Here is a 10,351-nt window from a genome sequence, read left to right on the forward strand (position 1 = left end):
GTTTACCCAACTAACCGGGAAATCAGGCCTGTTGGGACAGAAGGTAAAATCAAGTAAACAGTCCTCTGAATGTCTGGGAAATGGCTGCTGGGTCTTCAACTTCAGGAGACACTTGGGTCAGCTGTGCTCTTCTACGCGGGGTCCTCCTCATCCATCACCACGTTGTCGCTGGTTCATATTCTTTTTTAAAGGAATGAGTTTGATCAAATGAGTAATTAGCACCTACTGATATGATCAAGCTGGTTCCTCTAACTTGCTAAGTAATAATTTCTACGAAAAGATTTTGTCACGTTGAATTACCTTTGTATTTTTGGACTAGACCCTACTTGGTCATACATAATATCCTGATCTTTTGTTACACTGAGGGAATCCACACAGTTATTTTTTCCATTTGCTTATAAAAAAAATATAGGCATTATCTTTTTTGACTTCAGGTTAGGGAAGGACTTCTTAAGACCAACGATAAAAGGCATTAATCAGTTACAAATTTTGGTATATTTAACTGTGCTAGAATTGGGGACTTCTGTTTAAAAGACTCAAGAAAGTGAAAAGGTAGGCCATAGACTGAGAAAATATGTGTAACATTTGTAACTGACAAAAGATTAGTATCTAGAACATAGAAACAATTCTTACAAATTAGTGGATGGGTAAACAAGGGAAACAGCAACTGACTTTATTTTCTTGGGCTCCAAAATCACTGCAGATGGTGACTGCAGCCATGAAATTTAAAGACACTTGCTCCTTCTGTTGTAGCTAAGCATTCTGGGAAACAAACTCACTCAGAAGGACAATGCAGATAGTGGAGTGCAGTTTATTACACCCGCAGGCCAAAGGAAGTGTCTCCTCTCAGCCAAGGATCCCAACCAGTTTTTGTGAAAACCTTATATACCCTAAGTGCCCAAACCCACATCCCCAATTTCCCTGAAACTAGTCTGAACAAAGGAAAAGAAAGAAATACAGTTAACTGGTGATTCATTTGCCTTAAGCCTAGGTAGTTAACAGTGGACAATTATCAATAGGCCTGTGGTCATACCCCAATAAGCATAATAGAATTATGATTCTGTTTGGTTACACAGATAATTAGGGTATTCTTTTAGGGAGAGTCTAGGTACGAGCCCTGGGGTTCTTCCTTTCAGGGTCCTGATTTTCCAGTTGGTATGTTGTTTCCATAGATACTGGGCATATAGCTCAAAGTCCACAGTCTGGCCCAAGATGGAGTCCTGCTTTCAAGATGGAGCCTGTTCTATCTGTTTCCTCCTTCACTTGGAAGAAAAGTTATGACCAACCTAGATGGCATATTAAAAAGCAGAGATATTACTTTGCCGACAAAGGTCCATCTAGTCAAAGCTATGGCTTTCCCAGTAGTCATGTATAGATGTGAGAGTTGGACTATAAAGAAAGCTGAGCATCAAAGAATTTATGCTTTTGAACTGTGGTATTGGAGAAGACTCTTGAGAGTCCCTTGGACTGCAAGGAGATCAAACTAGTCAATCCTTAATAAAATCAATCATGAATACTCATTTGAAGGACTGATGCTGAAGCTGAAGCTCCGATACTTTGGCCACCTGATGCGAAGAACTGACTCACTGGAAAAGACCCTGATGCTGGGAAAGATTGAAGGCAGGAGGAGAAGAGGACGACAAAGGATGAGATGGCTGGATGGCATCACCAACTCGATGGACATGAGTTTGAGCAAGCTCCAGGAATTGGTGATGGACAGGGAAGCCTGGTGTGCCGCTGTCCATGGGGTCACAAAGAGTCAGACGCGACTGAGCAACTGAACAACAACAAATCAGTAGGCAAATGGAAAAAAAAAAAACCACTACAAAAAAGGGCAAAAATCAAAACCAGGTGCAACATAAAAGAGAAAATGCAAATGGCCAGGAAACCTGGGAAGGAAAAATTTGCCTCACCAGTGTTAATGAAAATAATCAATAAGCAATCTATAATAGAATAGAAAAGAGTTTTAACTGAGCCAAAGTGAGGACTCTGTGGTGACACAAGGATGAAAAAGCAGATGAAACCAAGGAGGGCCTTGGAATGCAGGAACAGAAAAACTACACCTTTATCGTCCTTCCCTCCCCCATGTAATTTCAGGTCCTCCTGAGCAGGATAACCTGTCTCCACTCCTACCCCATAGGGAGAAGGTATTTGCCTTACTCTTCCCTCCACCCTTCCATTGTGGCTCAGCTGGTAAAGAATCTGTCTGCAATGTGGGAGACCTGGGTTCGATCCCTGGGTTGGGAAGATCCCCGGGAGAAGGGAAAGGCTACCCACTCCAGAATTCTGGCCTGGGAAATCCCATAGATTACAGTCCATGGGGTCGCAGAGAGTGAGACACAACTGAGTGACTTTCACTTCACTTCCTTCCACCCAGTATACATGCCTCATACAATCAGCAAATGACCCACAAGACCCTTATCCCACTTCTTGTACCCGGGGTATAAAAATGTGAGTTGAACTATAAAGACAGTTGAGCACCGAAGAATACATGCTTTTGAACTGTGGTGTTGGAGAAGACTCTTGAGAGTTCCTTGGACTGCAAGGAGATCCAACCAGTCCATCCTAAAGGAGATCAGTCCTGAGTGTTCATTGGAGGGACTGATGCTGAAGCTGAAACTCCAATACTTTGGTCACCTAATGTGAAGAGCTGACTCATTTGAAAAGATCCTGATGCTGGGAAAGATTGAAGGCAGGAGGAGAAGGGGACGACAGAGGATGAGATGGTTGGATGGCATCACCGACTCAATGGACATGAGTTTGAGTAAACTCTGGGAGTTAGTGAGGGACAGGGAGGCCTGGAGTGCTGCAGTCCATGGGGTCGCAAAGAGTTGGACACAACTGAGCGACTGACCTGAACTGAAGGACCCCTGTTCAACATCAGTTCTCCCTTGAGCTGGCCCGCTATTCTAACAGCGTCTCCCACTCTAATAACCTTTATTTCTCTCTCACTCTGCCTCATGTCTGGAAATTCTTTTCCAATCCGTGACCAGAACATGACAGACTCTAGCCTGAAAGACAGCTTCTCAGAGTCAGTCAGAGCCTGAAAATGTGCTCTGGAGATGCATGGTGTTCAGAGCTGTTCCATAACTTGTCAGAACAAAGAACATCAAACAAGTCAAGGATACATTCCTTTAAGTTTTAAAAAAACACAACAAAACAACAACAACAACAACAAACAGACCAGCATGTATATGATGAGTCAACAAGGCCTTGGCACCTGGGAAGGGAGCCTTTTCATCCAAGCAGCCCCAGGAAGGGGGGCGTTTCATTTTTATTTTTATCATGGACATTCTTTACTTCTGGTCAATGTGTCCTTTTCTTTCATAATTAAAACAGATGTACAGTCTATGCTCAATAAGCCACAAACAGGCTTAAATTCGAGTTAAGTCATGCATAAGCCAGAATGCCTTCCCCAGACCTCAGTGCGTGAACATTTCTACCATAATTAGTAATCAGGAAAATGCAGGATCATAGTGAGAGAGCATTTCCACCCACCAGTCTGGCAGACATGAAGTCTGAAAAAGCCCAGTGGTTAACATGGCAAATTTTGTGTTATAGATATTTTTTCCCAATTTTAAAAAGCATGAGAATGATAAATCCATCTGTGGCCTATTGTCGCCATGGGGCATTGGAGCGGTGGGGTCAGGATGGTATATGGCCCTGTGCCAGGATTGGGTGGTGGCTTTATAGGTGTTAATGAGCTTTATTCTTTAAACAAACAAAATGAAAATTGGCCTTGAGTGGACCTGTCTGACAGATAGTGAGTAATCCAATTCTCTGCATCTGCATTAAAAAAAAAAAAAAAACCTAGAAAAGCAAATACCCATGTTCCCATGATCCAGGACTTGTTCTCAAAATGAACATGAGAAGCCCCTTGGGTCCACCATTTGCTTCCTCTATGTCATCAACAGGGTTTTCAGTTTCGTTACATGGAATAGCAAGAATAGTCTCTGACAACTACTGTCAAGTGATCTTTGACAAAAGAGCAAAGGCAATTCAATAGAGAATGAATAATCTTTTCAACAAATGGTGCTGGAACAACTGGATGTCCATATGCCAGGAAAAAATAACCTAGACACAGACTTTATGTCTTTCAAAAAATTAACTCAAAATGAGTAACGTGGAATGTGAAACTAAAAAATCCGAAAGATGATGACCTAGAGGAAAATCTAGGTGACTTTGCATTTGGTGATGACTTCTTTGGCTACACCACCAAAGGCACGAGCCATGAAAAACACAAAGGGAAACCCAAAGAATTAGGAGAGTACAACCTCTTCATTCTAGGATTCAGGCAGGAGGTAGATGCCCCCGTACCAACCTCCTGTAAACCAATTGGAGATTCATTCCCTGTGGACCAAAACTCCAAGATGAGAAGAACAGGACAATTAAAGGAGGAGACTAGGCCCTGTCCAGACCACATTTCTCATTCTAGAAGTCAGGAGACCTCTCCGACCATGCATGCGCAGAAAGGCTCCTTAGAGGTCAAAGTTGGGGAGTGATGTCAAGGGATGCTCTACCCACAGGCCTCTGGGATAGACTCCATCTTGGCTAAGAGATGTGTGTGGACACATGGGAATATCCTGAGCTGTGTGGACTGTGAACCAGGCAAATCAAAATGATTGGCCAAAGGAATGCCCCATATAAGTGATTTAAACTACCACGAGGGTGTGACTCGGGGAGTCTCCCTCTGAGTCTGCCCATGTGTCTACCCACACATATTATTGTCTTCTTTTCCTTTTCCTAAACACTTCACTTGCTCCAATACTGTCTTTGTGGGAATTCTTTTTTTTCTATATATATTTATTTATTTATTTATTTATTTATTTATTTATTTATTTATTGGCTGTGCTGGGTTTTGTTGTGGTGCACAGGCTTCTTTAGTTGTGGCATGCAGACTTAGTTGCCTTGTGGCACGTGGGATTTTAGTTCCCTGAGCAGGGATTGAACTCATGTCTCCTGCATTGGAAGGCATATTCTTAACCACTGAACCACCAGAGAAGTCCCTGTGGGAATTCTTTCCTGCAAAGCCAAAGGGACAGGGCCTTTGTCACTGACCACTGGTCTAGTGGCTAGGATCTGGTGCTTTTTCCACCTGAACCTGGCCTCAATCTCTTGTTGGGAACCCAAGTTTCACTCCAAGCTGTTGCAGGCCGGGGCCACCCACCCGAGATCACCCACCCGAGATCAAGATGACAGATGACAAAGAGGCCAGGCTCTCGAGAGATGAGAAGCTGGACAGTTTCTTGGTTGTGCTCTGGCCCCTGCTTCCCTGGGAGCTCCCTTCTGGGGACGCCAGTGGGTAAAGTCATGAGTGACTACTCGGAAACAGGGCTTACCATTGGGACACCCAGCAGGGCAGGCGTGAGGAAATATAGAGTCACGATAGCACCAGTCCAGATCAGAACCTGGGCCAGAGTCACCTTGGTATTTAATGGCCATGGGGCTTACAGTGGTGATACACCCACCTTGTCTGTCTCTTGTCTGTTGCAACCTGGCTGCCTGCCATACCTGTCTCCCTCCTGCTCTGCTAGGGTGTCCCTCCCCGTCCTCCTCTTTGCTGAGCTCAGATCAAAGCCCCTGCTCCCAGATCCATCTTCTGGCTCCCATGTTCTTCTCCCACACTCTCAGGTTTCGTACATTTGCTTTTTTTTTTTTTTTTTTGATTGCTGGAAGACATGGACCGGAAGACATGGACCAGAAGACATGGACTCGACCTTCAGCAAGAAAAGGGATTTATTTGGCATGAGGCTGGGTAGATCACCCAATGAGCAGGATGTCTCATCTTAAGCAAGTCTCGAGATGCGCAGCTGTCACTTATTTTGAGAGTGGTCCAGAGTATGAAAGGGTCCTGCAGAAGGTCAGAGCTGCAGACCAAGCTGCTAGGCCACTAGAGCTAGAAGATGCAGCCAGTCTAAAGGCTCAAGGGGATCTGTCCATGGTAGATAGCGATGGCAGGACAGAGTTTGGGGGAAGGCCTCAGTAGAAGGATCCCAGCACATATCCATAAAGGTCTGGAGCAAGGCCATATCTTCCATGGCAGAGCTATTCACCACTGAAAAAGCAGCTGCTGTCATGCTACTGGGCTGTGGTCCAGACTTCGAGCATGATCCCAGGATATCAAGTGCCTATGTGACTGGTGATGCCCATCATGACCTGAATATTGGCAGACCCACTGAGCCCTGCAGCCAGGTGGGCATGACAGCAATCCAGCAGAGAGGGCACCTTCCCGACCAGGTCCACCTGGGGCCCAAGGCCCAAGTCAGGTACATGGACAGGTAGTCAAGACCCCAGGTCACCTGCCTGCATCATACAGTACCCTGTTCCAGCTCACACCTGTGGGCTTCTGGGCAGAGGTTCCCTATGACGGACCTATGCAGGAGATACACTCAGACCTGGCTCCTGGGTGTGTCACCGTGGTGAGGTGAGTACTCCAGGTGGGCAGGACACTTGGCTGTCCCCTTGGTAGAGAGATCTATGGCCTGAGATAAAGATGTCATGGAAAACAAGTTGACTGATTGGTCCGGGACCCAGGGGGAATAAGACTGGGTCAGTAGAAACGGTTCTGCACCCAGTTCCAATGTGTGGTATAGAGGTCTTCCCCAGTTCAGATCAGTTCAGTTCAGTCGCTCAGTTGTGTGCGACTCTTTGCGACCCCATGAATCGCAGCACGCCAGGCCTCCCTGTCCATCACCAACTCTCGGAGTTCACTCAAACTCACGTCCATTGAGTCAGTGATGCCATCCAACCATCTCATCCTCTGTCATCCCCTTCTCCTCCTGCCCTCAATCTTTCCCAGCATCAGGGCCTTTTCAAAATGAGTCAGCTCTTCACATCAGGTGGCCAAAGGATTGGAGTTTCAGCTTTAAAATCAGTCCTTCCAGTGAATATTCAGGATTGATCTCCTTTAGGATGGACGGGTTGGATCTCCTTGCAGTCCAAGGGACTCTCATGAGTCTTCTCCAGCATCACATTTCAAAAGCATCCATTCTTCGGCACTCAACTTTCTTTTTAGTCCAACTCTCACATCCATACATGACCACTAGAAAAACCATAGCCTTGACTAGGTCTTCCCGAGCACCAAGCAATTCTCACACACCGGCTGGTGTAATTCAACGCAACGGCAACACACTTCAAGTCTCCCTGGGGATAGCATCAGATCCCACAGGTTAAGGGCTCAGTCCCACAAGACTGCCCCTCACCACTTCAGATGCCAAGCACAAGCCAGGTTGTCATCTGTGCTTTTGACCAACTAGCTACATAGATGAGAGGTTCCCCTGACCCCTTCTGAGGGTTCCATTAATTTGGCAGAAGGACTCCCAGGACTCAAAGCAATATTTCCCTTACTAGACCACCAGCTTCTTATAAAAGGATATAATGGAGGACCTGGCAGATGGGTGTGATGTGCCAGGTGCCACTCTCACAGCACGCCTGTTGTGTTCACCAACACAGACGCTCTCGAAACCCCATCCTGCTGAGTTTTTATGAAGGCTTCCTCACACAGGCATTATTGATGAAAGCTTAGGCCCTCTTGGGCTAGAGGTCCTGACTTCTGGGCCCAGGGCATTGCTTCTATCAGAGCTCATGGGAAGGGCTCTGTAGAAACCTGCCATCTGGCTAACGTGGACTCCTCATAATCAGGGATCATCTGGCCAAGAAAAGACTGCTTGCTGTATTGGCAGGGCAGTTGATCCTGAGAACTTCAGGAGCTAGCACTGCTGCTCTCCAACGACAGTAAGAAGTATGTCCGTGACACACAGATTCACTAGGGGTTCAAGCCCTGGTCAGGGAACTAGATCCTGCATGGGGCAACTGAGTTTGCAGGCCACAACTAAAGATCCCACACATGGCAATGAAGATCCTGCAAGCCGGCAACACACACCTGGTGCAGCCAAATAAATAAATCTTTAAAAAATATTAATAGACAAGCAATTTAATAAACTTGATTGATAAACAAAATAAGCAACTGCACAATGGTGGCCTAATAAGGAGAAAACCATTAAACGCTCAGAGCTGTGGTGGGTAAAGGTCTGGTTTAGTCCTCCAGGAGAATCACCTAGACCAGTGGAGATGCTTTCTGAGGGGGAGAAAGATCTAGAATGGGTGATGGAGGAGGATATAGTCTCTGGCAAAATGGACACAAAGCGCTCCCATTGGAGTCTGCCCTCATGTTCGAGACACTCATGGTCCTCTGGATTGTGACTTTTGTCTCTCCTCCCACCAAGAGGCAGAGTCCATTTTGGCAGGCTGAGAAGCTGGACTTGCTGATGTGTAGTGGGTAGAGCCACATCCTCCAAAAAAGTTCAAGTTCCTTAAAAAAGTTAAAAAAAAACATACAGACATTAAAAAAAAAAAAAAAGTTCAGGTTCCAGTCCCTGGTACCTGTGAACGGGACCTTCTTTGGAATTAGTCTTTGCAGATGTTACTGAGTTAAGAGGGGGTCACGCTGGATTTGGGTGGGCTGTAACTCCAAAGACTGGGGTCCTGAATTTGTATTGATTTCTTTATTTTGCTGCTCAGCAGTGAAAGTGCAAAGTCCCAACCACTGGACTGCCAGAGTGTCCTTAGAAAGAAGGAAAGTTGGACCCAGACACAGGAGACGCATGAGGAAGAAGGTCATGTGAAGACAGAGGCAAAAACTGGAGCCATGCAGCTACAAGGCAAGGAAGAGCAAAAATGGCTAAGAACCCCCAAGCAGCTAAGAAGAGGCACAGGAGGACACCCCCCTCCCAGAGCCTTTGGAGGGAGCATGGCCCTGCCAACACCTTCATTTTGGACTTGAAGCCTCTAGAACTATGGAGAAAATACATTTCTGTTTTTGCTGTTTGAAGCCACCAAACTTGTGGTCCTTTGTGGTATGGCAGTCTCCTCTTGGGGCTTCCCTGGTGGCTCAGGTGGTAAAGAATCCACCTGCAATACAGGAGACTGGGTTCGATCCCTGGATTGGGAAGATCCCCTGGAGAAGAGAAAGGCTACCCACTCCGGTATTCTGGCCTGGAGAATTCCATACACTAAGTCCATGGGGTCGCAAAGAGTCGGACATGACTGAGCTACTTTCACCTTCACCTTCACCAGTCTCCTCCTGGGGTCTGGGGTAGACAGTTATATCCAGCCAGCCCCTAGCAGGGTCAAGTCCCAGTAGCTTCAAGTGCCAGCCAGCTTGAGGACATACCCTGACATCGGTTCTCATTCCCCTGAGACCACTTTCTGACATATGCAACCTACACACCAGCCCTATCTCCAGGGGCATATACATCCACATCTCATTTCCAGATTCTAGGCAGGCCCAGCATATTCCTGACTCCTGTTCTCTAAACCAGGAGTCAGGGAGGAAAGAAGGGCTATGGAGGGGCCTCTGCCAATGGCTGCGGTGTAATTAAACAGCCCTGTGTGGTTATCGATTCCATCACTTGCCAAAGCCTGGCAACGAAGAAGGCAACAATTGAATCAAGTTATCTCTGCAGCCAGAGGGCTTGGACTCTGCAGTTCTCCCTGGCACCCCATGGGAACCCGGCCATCCATCCAAGGCGGCTTTCCAGGCCAAGGCCTTCTCTCTCCAGGCTAGTCCAAGGAAGCCAGGGCAGGTTGTGGGAGAGATGAGGAAGAAATGGAAGGAACGTGAAAGTGGCACGCTGGGCGCAGGCGGGGGCAGAGAGAGACGCAGGTAGGTAGGTAATCCGGTGCGCCCGGGGCCCAGGCATCCCAAACCACTCGGTTGGCTCTCCCGGAGACCCACCCAACCTCACGCTTTTCTCTATTAAAAAAAAAAATGTTTTCGCTTTTAAAATTTTAACAAAGGTATACGTTTACAACGACAGCGAGAAAACGGCTGAGTTGAAGGAGAGAAGCGATCGTTAAAGGGAAGCCGGAGAGATGGATGCTGCGCGGAGGATGTGGGAAAGCGGCTGAAATCGTGATCCCCCCTCCCCCAGTCCCGAGGCCGCGAGCTCGTGGGGGATCCCGGGAGGCGCTCCTCCACCCTGGACACTGGTATCCCGGGCTGGTCCAGCGCAGTGGGCATATCCAGGGCCAGGTGCTCCGGGCCGGATGCTGGCGATCGCAGGGAACCGTGGAACCTGGGACCCCCCCCCCCGCCCCCCAGGGACTCCGGGCAAGGCCCGCCCCTGGCTTTCCGCGCTGGCTCCCGCAGCCTCCAGCCTCGCGCTCGCCCACCCAGCCCCGCTCCCCTCGCTCCCGCGCGCGTGCGCCCGCTCCCCACTGCCGCCGCGGGCGCGCGCGCGCCGTGTCCGTCGTCCCAGGCGGGAGCCGGAGACCGCGGGGCGGGCGGCTGGCTGGAGAGCGTGCGCCCGGAGCGCCTGGAGCGCGGCCCATCCAGGCGGGAGCGCGGGCG

This window comes from Ovis canadensis, chromosome X, assembly GCF_042477335.2.
Source record: "Ovis canadensis isolate MfBH-ARS-UI-01 breed Bighorn chromosome X, ARS-UI_OviCan_v2, whole genome shotgun sequence".
NCBI classification, from domain to species: domain Eukaryota; kingdom Metazoa; phylum Chordata; class Mammalia; order Artiodactyla; family Bovidae; genus Ovis; species Ovis canadensis.